The 18,127-nt window shown below is 28.2% G+C and overlaps 1 protein-coding gene and 1 non-coding gene across 6 annotated transcripts in view; one reads left to right on the forward strand and one right to left on the reverse strand.

Moving 5' to 3' along the window:
- Nucleotides 1-18,127, forward strand: part of jus (EB domain-containing julius seizure protein) — a 746,258-nt gene that overhangs the window by 490,970 nt on the left and 237,161 nt on the right. The window lies entirely within an intron of this gene.
- TRNAF-GAA (transfer RNA phenylalanine (anticodon GAA)) lies at nucleotides 4,015-4,087 on the reverse strand. The gene has a single exon. It is a non-coding gene; the product is annotated as a tRNA-Phe (tRNA).

Here is an 18,127-nt window from a genome sequence, read left to right on the forward strand (position 1 = left end):
TCTGCTTGTTTATTTCCCAGGGAACAAGTCATCATAACTCGATTGAGAATATGAACGAAATTTATGTGAATACTGCCAGGATTATCTATCAGTAAAACACATTATTACCAATTGTCCACCCTACCAAACGGTAAGAATAAAACGCAAGATATTTTAAGATCTAGAAAATTGCTTAAATAGTATGACAAATTTTGAGAAAACTCTTAATGATCTGTAGGACTTGAATTTTCAGCATTATGTATAATAAGTATGAATCTTAATTAACAATCAGATATGCATCTTTTAAATCTGTGTTAAACTCCTGAATTTTACTTACTGTAACAAGTAGAATTTTGTAATTTAGGTTGATGCGACATAAAAATAAAATAAGATTCAAATATTTCAAAGAAAATATAAGGAAATAACAGTTTTTTTAACTTTTCGTAGAATTTCTAAGTCGGCGAAAAATTTCCGTTTGTTTTTAATTTGGTGCAAGTGAAAAAAAAAGAAATTTAAGCTACATTTGTTAAATTTTTTTAACTTAAATTCTTTAGTTTTACTAAAAATAAAGTATGTTAATTTAAATAATTCGTTGTTAATTAAGGCTGTGATAAAATAGTTTTGAATGTTAATCTATTTAAATAAAATTAATAAACAAAAATGAAACGAATATATCAATCAGCACGCTAAGTTAGCGTACCTTTTTTTATTATCTACAGAATTGATTATTTTTTCCGTAACTTAAAAAAAAGTAAATTGCAAACTGCGAACGCAACAAGTAAATTTTCTTCTTTTTCCTTTACTGTTATTAATTTAGTAACTATTGAATATTCTATATAAAATTATAACGTGACTTAACTTGTGGCAAGGTAGTTAAACTTATTTCATCCGCAATGTTGCATAATGCAACTAGTGCCGCATTGTGAAGGACAGATAAATCTTAAAAAAAAAATTAAATAAATAAATAATGGATATATATATATATACGTATTTTTTTTTCTTTTCAGAATCTTTTAATCGATAATTGTGTACGTGACAGATTTATAACTTATATTTAAGAAATACAAATTAAACATCTAAATTTAACTTTTAGTTCAGTAACAAATTGATTTTTATTTTTTTTAAGCGAGAAGTTGGATTATTTGCTATTTTGTCTTTTAAATTTATTAAATTGAAAAGTTCCTTTTATAAAAATATAATAAAATAATTAAAATAACTTATATTTAAGAAATACAAATTAAACATCTAAATTTAACTTTTAGTTCAGTAACAAATTGATTTTTATTTTTTTTAAGCGAGAAGTTGGATTATTTGCTATTTTGTCTTTTAAATTTATTAAATTGAAAAGTTCCTTTTATAAAAATATAATAAAATAATTAAAATAAAAATCAACAACTAAATAGGCATCATTTTTTCTTGTTAAAATATCATCATTTTTGTTTTTTTTTTGTTTTTTTATTATTATAACTACACAGCAACTTTACAATCTGTTTAGGAAGATAATTGAACAATAAGTAACTGAGATGTATTTGAACTAACATTAATTTTACAGAGACCCAGCGGCTTGTGACTTAATTATGAAATAGAAGAGCACTTCGTACGGCCAGACCAAAAAGTCACCTAATTGAAATGATAAGGCAAACCAAGAATATTGTTCCTCAGGAATCTTGAAAAATTACAGATCGTGTTATCCAATAAATTGACCGCATAATAATTCGGGTGGCAATTCAAACGATTTTGATACCGTAGGCAAACCAGAGAGATTTCCTACCGAACGGTTAGTAACTTAAAATCATTATATATAAGGCTATTACTTATATACCAGCAGCATTTTCCGCAGTGTTTTTGTTTGGCAGCGTTCAATTATGTCAATACTGGAGTTGCAGACTGTACCTCATAATTCAAGTCCGTAAGTCCAAACAGGCTTCAAAACGGATTTGTAAATCAGTAATTTACTTTCTGCTGAAAGCCGAGATCTATGTCATATCAGCCAGTACATGTGTTTAAACTTATCATGATCAGAATTAGTAAAAAAATAATATAAATAAAAAAACACTCTGATCTGGTCAGGTTACGTGGTAATTTTTAAAGTTTCAAATTTTATCTTAATCCTTTTTTTCTGCTTAAACTATTCATAACAAGGAAGAACTATTATTTTCTTACTTTTTATGTTTTATTTCTTTTCATTTTTGTGTAGGTAAATAGATTTGTTTTCTTATTTTTCCATAAGAGACTTTTTATCTTTGATTTTTTTAAAAAATTGATTCTATTATAATCTTCTGATTATAATTTTTGTAAAAATCGAAATGTAAACTTGTTCACATCTTTATAAACCGGTTTTTAGCAAACGGCTCTGTATTTAATACGAAAAAAAATCAATAAAACAAAAATTTATTCTTTGATAATGATTCATTTCAAATCTTAATTTACTTGGATAGTTTTGTTTTGTATATTATTATATTACGAACAGTTAAAAGGTATATCTATTAAAAAGGAGAATATCTTGAAGTAAACGCTTAAAACTAAGTTCGAAATCATATTTTATCGATCAATATTCCTAATAACTTTAAGTTCCATTAACTTACACTTAAGATAGGAGAATTCTAAAAGTTAAATGTCTGTGGATTCTTGAGTCGTTATAGCAAAAGTTACACTGCTTTGCCATATCAACTTTTCTTGATATTTTAGAGCGGTCCAACTATCATAATTTCAGATTTTCAACAAAATTTCCGCTCTCAACCCATTTGAAAGTTAAAAACATATCAGACAAAACTTTCAAATATAGAAGATTAATTAATTTATTTTAATTTGCAAACAAAATAGGTTTTTAAAAATTTTATTATTAAAAAATAAATTAAAATCAAGAAAAAACCTAAATTCAACCCCAAATTTACATAAATTAAACATTACAAAGAAAGACATATTCTATCGTTGCACATTATTTCATCTCAAATTGAACCTCATTTGATAAAAGCACAAAAATCAATGTTCACGAAATTTGTACTTTAATTAATTGCCTTTATATAATTTAATCTATTCTATGTTAAGAGTGAATTCTTTTTGACAATCTTTCTTTTCCCGGCTTAGAATATAATTATATTATACGTATTATGCTATATAAGTGAAGCTGTGCCAATCGATACAGATTTTTTTATGTCGGAATTTTTTGCAGATTTTAACATCTCAAGATCTTTTTAACAAAAAAAAAAAAACGATATTTTAACATTCATAAAGTCCGGAAGGAATTATACATAGGTTCTTCCTTCCGGAAGCCTTAATTTTGTTTGATATCTATAAATTAGATGGAAAAATTTGGATGAAATTTTGGCACTAGGCCAATGACAGGACATAAATAAAATTTATTTTTGGTCACAGTCGGTCAAGAGACAGGAAAATGCGGAATTCTTGGGTCCAAAATTTGATTCATTAGATAGGTAATTTTTTTCAATTAATTTAATGCTCTTAGATATCTAAAATATGGTTTGATGGTGTTCGGTTTTAACAAAATTCTCATAAAGGGGTAAAATACACGTTTACATTTTAAAAATTATATACTTTTTAAAATATTTTTAAATTAAAACTTTTTATTACTTAACAAAGCAATAAGACTTTTTACCTAATAAACTTGACTGTTAGTTTTTAAATTCCTCGATTACGATTATAATTCATATAATATTTTTTTTGTTTCGTTTAAGGAATAAACATCCAGCTAAAGAAAATCTCTGCCGGCGTTTTTAGGATCATAATTTACATGTTAATTAAATATTATGTTGTCATGTATTATTAAAACTAATTTATGGAATTTACTCGTTGTGTATTAATAATACTTTCAGACAAAGCGTTATTTCAAAGTTAAGCTTCATATTTATTATTAAATTATTGTTTAATAATAGAGCTGTCATGTTACGTTTAGACTGGTTCGGCTGGCCAAGGTTTCATTGTCTTTTTAAATTTAAAGAAAAAAATATGCTTTAAGTAAATAAAATTCAACTATAATAAAAATAAATATGCCAATTTAAAAAAAAAAAAAAACACTGCCGAAACCCGGGATCGAACCAGGGACCTTTAGATCTTCAGTCTAACGCTCTCCCAACTGAGCTATTTCGGCTGACTGGTAATTTTAGAGAGCGTTTACCTCTACAAAAAGATATTCTTTTTTTTAAATAAGTCATCGTAAAATATTCACTTTATCTTTTAAAAGAATTTTCCATAAAATTCGGAAGATCATATCAGAATGATGCATTATTATTAAGATTAATTTATTTAAAATTTTGGCGAAGCAAACGATTCTGGGGATTCTAGTCGTAGCTGATTCACTTCAGCCCAGAACAGTAAAAACTAGAAAAATATTTATGCATTTTTGTTATGTAGTAAACCGTTTTGTGTTTTTTATTATTATTATTATTATTATATTTCATTTTATTTATAATTCACTAGGTTTGGATTAAATTTATTAATAAAAATATTATTATTATTATTATTACTGGAAGTAATATTATTACATTTTTTAAAAATCAAATGAGGTAATTTATTTACGTATCTCGAAAGATATTAAATTTTATAAAAATTTAACATGTATTTTTGTTACTTTGCTTATCAGAAATATATATATATATATATATATATATAGTTTTTTATAAAATTTTTCTAACTTTTTAACTGTTCCAAACTAATAACTTGACTTTATATTATTATTATGCTTTTTTTTTGAAACATTTTCGCCTAGAATTTTCAAAAATTATCATAAGTTTGCAGACTAATAAACTTCTATTCCCAAAAATTGTAATTCTATAACTATAAATGTTATCAACAAGACTAATGTTCTTCTATCCTCTCATGCTTCCATCGGTTTTCATCGATTATATTTATTTATGTAAATTTAATTATTTTATTCTCTGAATAAAAAAAAAGATATTTTCTACGTAAATTTTTTGTTTAATACCAATTAACTTTTTTTCAGAATAGCTAAATAATTATTCGTTTCTTTTTCTGATTCAGTTACAATACTATATCATTATTATAAAAAAAAAAAAAAAACTGCTAGACAAGATGTCTTCATTTTAATACCGCATAATTAATTCATACTAAGGTCAGTTGTCGTACGTCTGGTAACTTATTCATCTTTTATTACTAACGAGTTACTTGTAAGCACTTTTATATCGATTATTTATTTTCTCTACGTAAGATATTCTGGAATCTATTATAGTTTTTCATATCAATTGTTAAAGAAATATTTATATGTACGAGTATTATTAAGATATAAAATTGTAGAAAACTGTTTCCCATATTATTGTTTAATATTTAAATAACTGTAATTCATTAATAAAAAATGAACGGTGTTTTTTTTTTTTTTCAATTATCCGGGTTCTTCAGAATTTTCCTCCTTTAAATATACTGATTTCAAAATTTTCAAATTTTTAAAAAATGCTTCGTAATAGGGCGAAAGAAAAAGATTAGTTTGCATATTACTCGTATATATATTATTTTATATTATACAGTTATTTGTAATATTTAGGCTGCTTGAAACAGAAATAATATTTATAAAAAATTGCTTTAAAAAGATAAAAAACTTTTCTAAAATTAAATAGATATATCTTTCAGTCAATTCTTTACACTCGCTTGATTCCATCAAGTCGGGCTTAAATGAATATATATATATCTTTTAATAATCTTAAAAGATTTGACTACAAAATCTTTTATTAATCTGGAACCATTCCAACTAATACATTATTTGAAGTTGTTGGCTTTGTTTGGTTTAATTAACAGGAATTCAGGTAGGTACACCTAATGGTAAACATTCCAAGATTATTAGTTGAGATCAGTAGAAACTATTCTGATGTTAGTAAACTAATAATAAACTACAGAATTATTTCTTGAATTTTTGGCTTACGATTTCTATCTTTTAATTTCTCGAATTACAGTATAATATACGTACTAGAACAAGTAATAAATAAAAGATTAAATTTTTTTTAAATTTAGGAATTACGTAAGGTTTGGAAAAGTCTTAAGAACATGTAAACTAAGGTAAAATAATAATAATAATTTTTATTCTTAAAATATTTTCTCCCTTAATTAGGAACTGAGTAATTTGAAATTAAACATCCGCTACTAACTTCCATTCTCTAAACCTATGTACTCTCATAAAATTAATTTTCCCCTTTCCTAAAAAGTAGCTTTAATAATTACGGAAAAAAAAGATTATTAATAAAAATATGGAACTTTCATTCATATTTAGGCGCCTGATTAGTTCAGTGGTATTTTTACTTTTATATAGGGTTATTATATTCAGCTTTACCAAGTAGGTAATTAGCGATTTTAGTTTCCAAAAGGAATCCTCGTTTCCGTCCACGAGTAGATATTTTTTTGTGATCAAATCGAGGAAGAACTGATTGTGGTGTTTATATTACGGACCGAACAGGTTCAATCTACACCCTCAAAACCAAAATAAGTGGAGAAAAGGATCAATATAAAAAATAAAATCCATATATATATTTATTTATTTATTTAGGAATTTAAAATTATTTTTCATTCCTATTTATTTAACAGGAATGGATGTGGATGGTAATATTAGATGATTTATGTCATCAAGAAGGGACCGTAGGATGAAAATCCCAACCAGAGAGAATAGTTGAGTTCATTTTAAGCTGCAGGTACCTATTCCATCCAAAATTCTTCAGGATATCTTAATATTTTTAATAATAGAGACAATATAATTATTCAACAATTTTACGCAGGCATAAATATATATTAAGTGAGGCTAGATAAGGATAAATATTTTTTTTTATACTGATATATTGCGTGTTCTTATTGGTAAATTCTCATTTCCCTCAACGTTTTGAAGAAATGAAAATTATTTAAATGATGGGCACGGGGTTTCTCATTATGTTGCTCTTACTAATTTGTAGATTCCAATCCCTTCCACTCATTCTTACAAGATATATAATGGCTAAAAAAAAAAATGAATACTCTTATTTCTCTGAATGTTTAAAAATATGAATATATATATTCTTTTTAAATAGAGATTTTCATTTTGTTTTTTGTAAACTTGCATTTGTGGTTATAATTTATTTAATTTTTGGCTTAATGCGATGACTATTTTTTTTACTCTACGAGTATTTGATGGAGATACAAAAGAGGGAAAAATTACAAAAAGCTTATTTTTAATTATGTCTGACTTAATTCATAACTTCAGTAATTTATTTGATGATGAAATAAGTATTTTATTAATGAATTCTTTGAACAATAGGTTTTTTATTAACGAGAGAGCAAATATATCAAGAAGTAGAATAAATGAAATTGTGCACTTATCATTTATCTTTTGTAACGATTTATGAGATGAAAATAAATTATTAAAAATGTTATCTCTATATGAAAGCTTAAATTTTATGCAAACAAGAAGTAAAATTTAGAGCACCTCTTATTTTCTACTTTAAGAAAAGGTAAACGTTTAATCTTGAAAATTTTCTTAGGTTGAAAAATCTAATCTATTGATTCATTCTATTTGTTTCATCCGTTCATTTATTAGATCAGTAAATCAATTTATACGTCGTCAGACCTGACTAAAAAAGTAAAGCTTAAGACTTAAATAATATATTTCACTGAAACAGAGTTATGTAGGCGTACATAGCTGAATTTAAACACGGCTGAATTTTTATCTGAATATTTTATTTTAAGCGGCTACCGCACAAAGAACGATACTGTTTTGAATGGTATTTTTTGTTTGTTTTCTTGTAACACCTGAACGGCTGTATCGATTTTCTTTAAATTCTTATTAAAGAATTCATCTCAATAGGGTGAGTGATACGCTTGTGTATGAGGATTTCAGAATAATAAACTGACGAACGGTCAACCCCATTTTATGAAACCCAAATTTTAAAAAAATTATTCGTAACTTATTTACTGGGATATCAAATAAAATTATAAGAAAAGCAATTTTGAAAAAATTAGTCATTTTAGGATCCCGTACAATATTATAAATTAAAAATGTTTATAACAAATTACATATATTTTTAAATAGTCATGAAAAATATGTATATAAAAATTTAACGTTATTTATTAATAAATCAATATGAATGAAAATTAATAAAAACTTTTAATGAAAAAGTAGTGTGAAATCGATACTAATAAAATAAAAACCACTACATGTTACAAATTAATTGATGTAGTTTGAATATTCATTTTATTACAGTACAGTGTTTTAATGAATAATACAATAAATCACAATATGTTATAAATTATATTTATGTACATCAGTGACCCTGGTGAATAGAGATAATATATATAATGCATTATTCTTGAAGAGAGGAAAGCATAGTTAATTGTTTTTGTCATTTATAACCTCGTATGTATATATTTTCATTATTTTTTATACCGGGACAAATTTTTTTACACAACAGGTATAAAAAAAGATAAGACTTTTTTTTATTCCCCCGTAACATTTTTCTTTGATTATTACTTTGTCTCACGTTATAGCAGCATTGTGTATAGTGTATACCAACGATTTTAGCCTATTAGATGAGTACTTTAAATTTGAAAGCTGAGTAATTTTTTTTTTTTTTTTTAGTAGGGCGTATTTTATAACGAGTAAGGATTTATTTTGTTTTTTGTTTTAAAATGATGAAACAAAGCGTTTGCGTTAGATTTTTCAATAAAAATAGTATAGTAAATTGGTGAAGGCTTTTACGATGATGTTATACAGATACCACGGAATAATAAAAAAGATTTAAAGAATGCCGTAAAGCCAAAAAAAAAGTGTTGATCGTCCTAAAAGATTAACAGTTGATGAAAATATGGACAGAATATAGGATATTTTGATCAATAATTGCCAAACTGTTATTAGAGCAATTGCTGAAGAGGTGAGACTCTCTTATCGCCTATGTGAAATAATCTTAGCTGTTAAAGATTATTGAAATAATCTTTCAAAACTGTTGAATTTTCAAAATCACATCGTATCAGACATCGCAGAGCAATTGTTACATGACATTGCTGATGACTCAGAATTACTCAAACGTACATAGCAGGTGATGAGACATAAAAGCACGCTTATGATAACGAAAGAAGGTCCAGTCAATACAATAGAACCATTTTGAAGAACAAGTTAAGAAAAAAGTACGCCGAGATCTATCGAATATTTAGTTTCTCCAAACTCATTTTTTTTTTTCAATTACAATGGCGACGTCCGGTTTTGAATTCGGACCACAAGGTTATACGGTCAGGAAACAGTATTTATACTAGTTTTATGCTGTTTAATTGAGACGATCCAAAGAAAACATTTTTTGTCCGTATTTGTATATGGAAAAGCAATTCTTGGATTTTATACCATGCCAACGCTGTAGCTCATACTTCACTATTAATTCGTGATTATTTAGCCAAAAATAACACCATCCCGCACTCAGTATTCTTCAAACATGGTATCATGCGAATTTTTCTTATTCCCAGTGATTAAGAAAACATTAAAAGGTGAACGAATTAACTAACTTAGGAAACTTAGAAACGTAGGCTGTACCAAAAATACTTCCTATAATGTTTTGAGGATTGGAAGAAACGTTGGTACAAGTCTGTTACATCTCTGTCAGACTACTTTGAAGGAGACAATATCAGTAAGGAACAGTAAGTAATTTGTATTATAAAAATTAAAATTATCGTTGTTTTTTTTTTGTAAAATCTTTATAATTATGTTTCTAAATCATGTAAAACATCTGAGGTACAAGAATTTTTTTCTATGATGTTTCATTGAACAACCAACCCTCACAGTGAACAGTCTACAACAGGTCATTTATCAGAGGTTAGATACGCTTCTTAGGTAACTTCTTTACCCTACTTCGTAGATATCTTATTTATTTACAACAGAATATTGGTTCAGTGGAGAAAACAGGAAGAAATCACTTCACCTGTTATTTTTACTGAAGGATGTTTTATTTGAAAGTGGTTGTACAATTTTTACTTCCTTGTACGAAGTAAAAGGAAGGATTGTGATCGCGAAAAATTTCAGTTTCCAGATTTCAACGGAAATATCCATTTTGACCATCCCTGAATCCATTTTGACTAGTTCGGCGTGACGTCTGTACGTACGTATGTATCTCGCATAACTTAAAAAGCTATTAGCAATAGGATGTTGAAATTTTGAATTTAAAACTGCTGTCGTCACATCTAGTTGTGAAATCCACCTTTTTATTTCAATCGTCTGAACCAGAAGTGTCCAAAATCCAAATTGTTTTTGGATTTTGAACTTTTTCTTAACTGCAATAATAAGCCCTCATTAAGAGCTTTCCAACGATATCATAACTGGTGCTTATTTTCATTGATTCCAGAGTTATAATGAAATGAAATTTTAATTAATGAAATATTTGGATCTTATCAGGGGAAGGCACATCAGTTCGAATCAGACTTCAACTCCTTTTTTTTGTTTTTAACTTTTTCTTTATTTTAAATATATTAATTATTAATTTTTAACCTCTGATTGAAAAAAAAAATTTAGGATGAATAATAATTCAATAATAACAATAAAAAAAAAAATGTGGAAAAATATCAGAAATTATTTATGAAATAAAATTTTATGTACTTCATTTAAAAAAATGAATATATGTAATTTAATAGGCGTACAAGTAAGTCATGTGGTATCAACCTCAGATTTGGTGAAACTTCTGATTATTAATTCTTGTTTTCATTTTTTGATGGTTACATCATAATAATTTAAAAAAAAGTATTACATAGATATAAGACACATTTATTTAAAGAATAATAAAGGGGCTTTATCCTAATATTTCAGATAAGATTGTTGAATTAATAACTGTGTAAATACTTGATTTTAATAAAAAAACTAATATTTTAACAGTTGTGTAACTGTTCACTTTATTAAAGAATTGGAGGTTCGTATCACACTTTCAAATGAAATAAGTTTTAATGAAGTGAAGAAAAAAATGTGTATATGTAATTTAATAGACGTACAAGGAAGTCATGTGGTGTCCACAATAGATTTTTTATTTTCTATGATTGACCTTGCCAGTTACAAAGTTTTTTTAAATAATTATTTTATTAAATCATAATTACTATTTGTGAAACTTTTATTATTTCCAGCTAGAGTATTTCATTATCAGAAATCGTATCTTTTCTTCTTCTTCTCTTTATTTCATAAAAAAATTTAATCTTCCAGTAGATGTAAATTGGAAAACAAGATTACCATTAAAAAAACCTGTTTTTATTTAAAATTTTAATATAGTTTGTCATTTCGATTGTTATATAATCATCAACGGTACACTTGAACAAAGTATATATAAAAAAGTAATTAAATTTAAAAAAAAGGAAAGAATAGTCTGTTAATTGATAAATAAAGAGCACTAAGAAAACACGAAAAAAGTATTGTTTTTGAGTGTTTTTAAAATAGGAGTAAAAAAATACAAATAATTTTATTTTAGGCCCAGTATTCCAATAGAAAAATAAATTTAGTTAACAAATTAATTTTCACTTTAGACTCTCTACCGTGATGTGCTACGCCCCTTTTGTAGGTTGAATACTTTTGTAGGTTTAATATTAAGAAAAATAAAGATCGATGAATCGGAAACCAATCAAACAAACATATATGCCCGTGAAAAAAATTTGGGAGAGAAAATGACCGTTTAATGTATTTATGATTAAATAATACTTTCACGTTAGGATGTTTAATACATTTCAAATTTATATTATTAGGGGGTTGATGAACTATCGATTTTTAACAATGAAGTTCCTACAACGCTATCGATAAAGTAAATTTTCCAGCAATTTAATTCTTCTTTTTTAAAAGTAGAGTTTTTTATAGCAACTTATTTTGTGATCATTTTCCAGGTAATCCTGATGTAGAGCCAATGTTTTATGTTTTATGGGCCTACACAATTTAGTAATAATTGAATGTAATGAAGATTTATTAATTTTTTACGTCTTAATGTTACGTTAAAATTTGCCAATATTCTTAATACGGGTTTTCGTTTGGCTTTCGTTTGGTCACACAGAAATATTTATTATTTATTTATTTTTATTTTGGATAAAATAGAATTTTACATCATATACTTTTCTATGTTATCTTTAATTATTTTAAGAGAATCTACTGAAATAAGTAAAAGATGGGTATATTAAGATTACGGAATAAATTACCCTATTTTTTGCCTGTCTTCCCAATGGTATAATTTTAATCTTTTGTGACTTCGTTAAAATGTATTACAAACAATTTTTGTTTAAATTTATTTAAGAACAAATTTATTGGACGTTTAATTTTTTTTCGTCATATAAATATGGAATACAGAGCAAGCGTTTGACGGCAGCTGTTTTGCTGTGAAGCAACTGGATGGATTCTTTTCTTAACTGTCAATGAAATTTATCAGTAGTTTTAATGGAAATTCTTTTCTTTATAACCTTTTTTCCATACACTTGTGAAATGAAATTACGTACATATTTCAATAATGTTGTTCGTACACTCAGTTTAAAGTCAGAATTTAAAAAAAAAAAAAAATTGAAAACGTTTTAGGAAAACTTTTATTTTGAATAAAAGATCAATTTTCCTGTAAATAAATTACAATTTTAATGTAATTTATATAGACACTGGTACGAGTAACGTTGCTTATCTGTTTGACTTTCAAATAAATAATTTACCGCAAAGTATAATTTACCAGTCAACTTACTCGACATTCTTCAATTACCAGTCTTTTTATCTCTAAGTGAGGATTGCGATTTCTTCGATCGCAATTTCGAAAAATGTTTCCTTTAAAGTTGTGTTTTTTAATATTACTGTTACGGCTACCAGAATTATTGTATTGTGTTATAGACGTAATTCGAAGCAACCAGTTAAGAAACTCGTTATTTAACCCAATGGTACGCTTGAATCAAGCCAAGCATCTAATTGGAATTATTATTATTATGATCACTACCGTCAATCGTCAACACTAGTTATCATACAATAGTTATAAAACAGCACTTACACGCTAGTATAAAATACTTTCAACGAAGAGACCTATACGACTTCCCGGGAAGAAGACGCTTAACACAGCGGGGCTGGGTTTTTTTGAAGCTACCACTTCGCCATAGCTGACCATCCACCAGCTTTTCGACTCCCCCTGATTGCTGATGATTCAAAACTTTCTTTTCCGAAACCAGTTAAAAAAGTTGAGGTCGAAAGTCAAGCTTCCGACTCCTGCTTGAAAGTGGCAAACAGAATCGTATTTTGAAGAACCTGATCCCCGTAGGGGAAGGCACCTTCGCTACCCCCTTCGATCCTAACCCTTATGGGCTTTACCGGAGGTTATCTTCGAAATCTAGGCTTTTGATATAATCTAGTCCGCCTCGACCAGGATGCCACAGATGCGAATGCCACGAGTGGCCATTCCCATCCACTTCGTGGTTTAGATTCCTCGACTAGCCCAGTCATCTCTGTTGACTACTCCGGGATCTCATAGCTCGAAACGGCTGTTTAAATAGTCAACGAACGTATAGCAGGCTCAGCCGCTCCCTGATGATCTTCCTGGATATCTACTAAACGGGCCATTAATGCTAAATGTCTTACCCAATGTATAAAAAAAGTAAACACGCATCATGCACAGTTATAATTCGTCTCTTTTGAACAGTTTTATTATCCTGGTGATATAGTACGAGTATAAAATATGTTGTAACTGAAAATCATGAAGTGCCAGGGGAACGTGCTTTTGCTGTAAAATTCATTTACAAAAAGGTCTAGTTTTGTGATTGCTCAGCAATGAATTTGAAAGACGATTCATCATTCGTTGCATCCTCTTTCATCAGTTTATGCTGTCAAGATATGGATTCAATATTTTTAGGATACTTCATTAAAAATTAACACATAGAGTGGCGCACGAAATAATTCAAAATTTGGTTTTGTTAAAAAATATTTATTTGAGTGGCAACACAGAAAAGTAAAATACAGCGTGTTTACTATATATCTGGAGATTATGTTCTGCTTATCACATGTTTAATATAACCACCATCATGTCTAGCAACTTCTTCAACACGAACGCCTATGTTGTTAATAACTCGATGACACATATCTTCGGTTATCTCGTTGCCCGCCTTGATGCTCAGCACTCGCAGTTCATCACTGTACGAGGATATTTAGGGAGAATCTTTTCCTTTAGAAAACCCCATAGAAAATATTCACACGGATACAAATCAGAACTGTTTGGGGACCAGTTCTGTCCCCTACGAAATACGATTAGGAAATCGGTTTGAAATAACATTTGCGTTAAACGTTTTACGCAGAAAGTATAAACGACAATAACTGTCTGTGGTCTGGCTCCATCCTGCATGAACTACTCGTTTTTTAATCGAAACTGTCTTACAAGAAGCTGAGGAACAAAATTATTACGCAGAATGTTTAGATAACGTTCACTGTTCATTGTCTGTTCAAAAAAGAATGACCCTATTACCCCATGACTTTGAGATAGCGGCCCGTAGCGTAATTGTTGGAGCGTGATGCACCTTTTCATGAAGCCCGTGTGGATTCTCGGAGCCCAAAAACGTAAATTTTGTTTATTAACAACCCCCTCTAGGTGAAAATGTGTCACATCTGAAAACCAAATATCGTTCAACAGTCGTCTTGATTCACAGTCCTTCAGCAAATGTCATTCTTTGATAATTGTTGTCAACCGTTAATTTAGGCAACACTGTTATTTTGTACGTATACAAATGCAAATCAGTTTTTAAAATTCGCTGCACAGATCTCGTAGAAATCTCAAGTCGTCCTGCTACTTTTCTTGTTGCTTTGCCTGGGCTCCTCAGCGACGCTGCTCCGACAGTTTTGACATTCTGTAGAGAACGGACATTGGCCGGCCGTTCGCGCTTACTCTCAAATACTGAACCGTCACTATTAAATGTTTCTTAAAATCTACGTATTGTTTTAAATGAGGGTGAGAACCGTGTTTGAAAATGTGCACGAAACCGTCTTTCTATGAGCACCACACTTTTCATTTCATTAAAAAACAAAAGTCTTTACGCGCTGTTCAACGGTTAGTCTTCCTTTGTCAACCGTCTTGGGACGATACACCAACAGCGCGTTCGGAAAGAGAAGAAAAAAAATTCATGAACTGTCACTTCTGCCGACATAAAACACATTAATAATTATTAACCTAAAGAATTGTTGCCGAAACAAATGTTGGATCATATCTTGCGCCACTCTGTACATTAAAAAATAAAGGTGGCAATATAAAGATAGTAAAATATCCAAAAATATAGTTACAATGAGATAGGCATACTCTATGCTATTCTGGTTTATTCAGCTAGTCTGAAGTCACATTTCTCATTTTCATCTAAATACATTCTCATTTCTCATTTTCAAGTCTTCTGTACATTTTAGATGAAGATCAAGCCTTGGCAAATTAGAGTTATATTTCCACTACATGCACAAGGCTATGAAAGATTGAGCTAATTTTTATAAATGTTTTTTCAATTGATTAACGAAAAATCACGAAATAGTTAAAACTAATTGATTTGTAATGCAGTAATTTTCATATATCAAGTTTTATTAATAAATAAAATTACAGATCATAGTCTTCCGTAGAAACAATTTCTGTTCACAATTTCCAAGTTATAGTATGGTGTGCAATTTTTTTTGTGCGAATTATTGTTTTTAAAAAGACTAGAGAAAGGGCAGTCGCTATCAATTTAGAGCATCTTTATCATAAACAAGCATCTTGTTTACCAGTGAGATGAAGCATTTTTAACAAGATTGCTACAAACCAACATACCGTATGAATGTCAAGATTTTTCGCTGAATTTCTTCCTAACCACATTATCTTTTCTAGCGGGAGCATGACGTTGCCACCCAGGTTATTTCACCTTTAGCAGACTTTTTTTCAATGGAAATGTAAATTTAATAATACAAGTGTTGAAACATTGAGTCCAACTAGAAATCAATTGAATCCCCTGGAAATGCTGCAATAAGAGGTGACTGAACTATTCAAAGACTTAATAAGCAAAATGGGCGTCTGAAGGATGATATTTTTATGAAGTTGAATTTGTACAACATAATTTAAATAACTATATGAATAAAATTTTTTAATATGTTCAGTAATTAAATTACTGCATGAATATATTGTTCTTGGTTTTAAAATGTCCCAATCCATCGGTTATTACTAATAACTGATTATAACTAACTTACACTTATAATTATATAGTAATTATAAGTAATGATAATTTTCTTATTATGGTTATCATTATAGTATGATTTCAAGAAATATTAATTTGATGGTTTTTTTATTTGTAATGCAAGTGGTTTTACATAGCCGGTAAAATTAAGTATCTAGTCTCAAAAATTAATTTTTTTTACAAAGAATTTCAAATCTTTAAATAACAAATATCCAAAAGTAAAAACATTTTTCGAGTTGGTGGCCCTCCATCCTACCCATATCGTTATGGTTCTATTATTTCTGTTTTTCTTTTGTTTTAATTAGGATAGTTGAACTTTATTTAATTTATTAATACTCCTTTATATTATGGTCCTTTCTAGTGCTTTAAGTTTTAAACTATTTTTCCCTTCGGTTTATTTTTTTTTTTCTTGACGTTATTTAATGTTCAATTTATTTACTGTTTCCGGTTTTATTCATGATTTTGTTTCTTATGGATTTTCTTTCTACCAGTACACTTAAAGGCTTTTCAGTTTTTTCTTTAGAGCCTACCTTAACGTAGAGTATACTTATCTGTCTGAAAGCTTTATTAGATTGAGCCTCAATAGGTTTTAGTCAGGAACAAAATTTAAAATATATACTCCAAACTGGAAATCTCATTTTTTTGTTTGCTAAATTTTTAGAAATTTAATACGGGTTTATTAATTTTAGGATACACTACACGTATTGTAGTCGTTTATGTCCATAAAATTTTCTTTAATGTCCATTTATTCTGTTAATCACAGTAGCTTTTTCAGACAGTTTGTTTTTAACTTTCAGAATAAATGAATATATTTTAATGCTTTCGTTTCATTTTCTATTCATGAGTTTTTATAATTCGTATTAAACTCATTTTTTAGGTTCATTCATTATCATTTAACCTATTATAATACTATTCTTCTCTGCTAATCTTTTACTTTCGACACATATACGATAGTACCATGTTACCTGTTTTATACATACTCCAGTCTTTGTCTTTTTCTGTTAATTTTACCCTGCACGAAGAGAAACGCAAAAAAGAAACCAAAATTTTCTTTTTTAAATATGTATTTGGTAATTGATATGTAATTCTGAAGATAACATGTTACTTCCTTCGAAGTACTTCCCTGTATTATTTTTAAAACACTTTTCCCAGCATTCTTTTTTTTTTACTGATGTTTTCGGAAATTTTTTTGTGTTATACAGCATAGATCTCATAGCATTTTTTTTTTTTTTTAGTCTTTTGGATTGTTTTTAAAATGGCAGTCTTTTAAGGCTCGTCTCGGCCTTTCATCCGGAGGTCCCGGGTTCGAATCCCGGTCAGGCCTGACATTTTCACACGCTACATTGTCATCCATCTTATCCTCTGAAGCAATACCTAACGGTGGTCTCGAAGGTTAAACAAAAAACTTAAACTTAAATCTTTTAAGGCTGTTTATGATTTAAAAAGAACTCTCAAAAGAAAATTTTGGAGAGTAGGATGGTGGATGAATAATAATTGTAGTGTATTTTATTTTAATAATAATAGTGTATTTTATAATAAGGAATAGAAAATGAAGAGGTAAAGTACCCATTAATAGCTGTTTCATTCCTCTAACCATTTCTTTTTCATTTCCTATTGCAAACTGTGGGTTATTGTTAAATGACAGTTGTCTAGTGAATGATTGAATAGGAATATAAAGGTATCATAATGCTTGGTTTTGGAGTGATTCTGCAATGATTGTGCACTAGTTTCTTTCACAACTGTTCACCCGTGTTTTATCACCTGTTATAATTCGTTTTAAAAATTTTCTGTCGATATTTCATTTATTTAAAAGTTTTCAATATGCAATATTCCGTTTTACTTTTCTTGATTAGCAGCTATGGTATAAATTTTACATAATGTAATACTTGTTAAATTTTAAAGTTGACATTAGACGGCACAAATTTTTACAAATTTCCCTTTTACTATATTTTTCACATTTCACATTCAGTTGGCCAAAAATCTTTTCCTGATAATAGTAAAAAACTTTTCATGCATTATTTGCACT

Source organism: Lycorma delicatula, chromosome 9, assembly GCF_047948215.1.
Source record: "Lycorma delicatula isolate Av1 chromosome 9, ASM4794821v1, whole genome shotgun sequence".
Taxonomy (NCBI): Eukaryota; Metazoa; Arthropoda; class Insecta; order Hemiptera; family Fulgoridae; genus Lycorma; species Lycorma delicatula.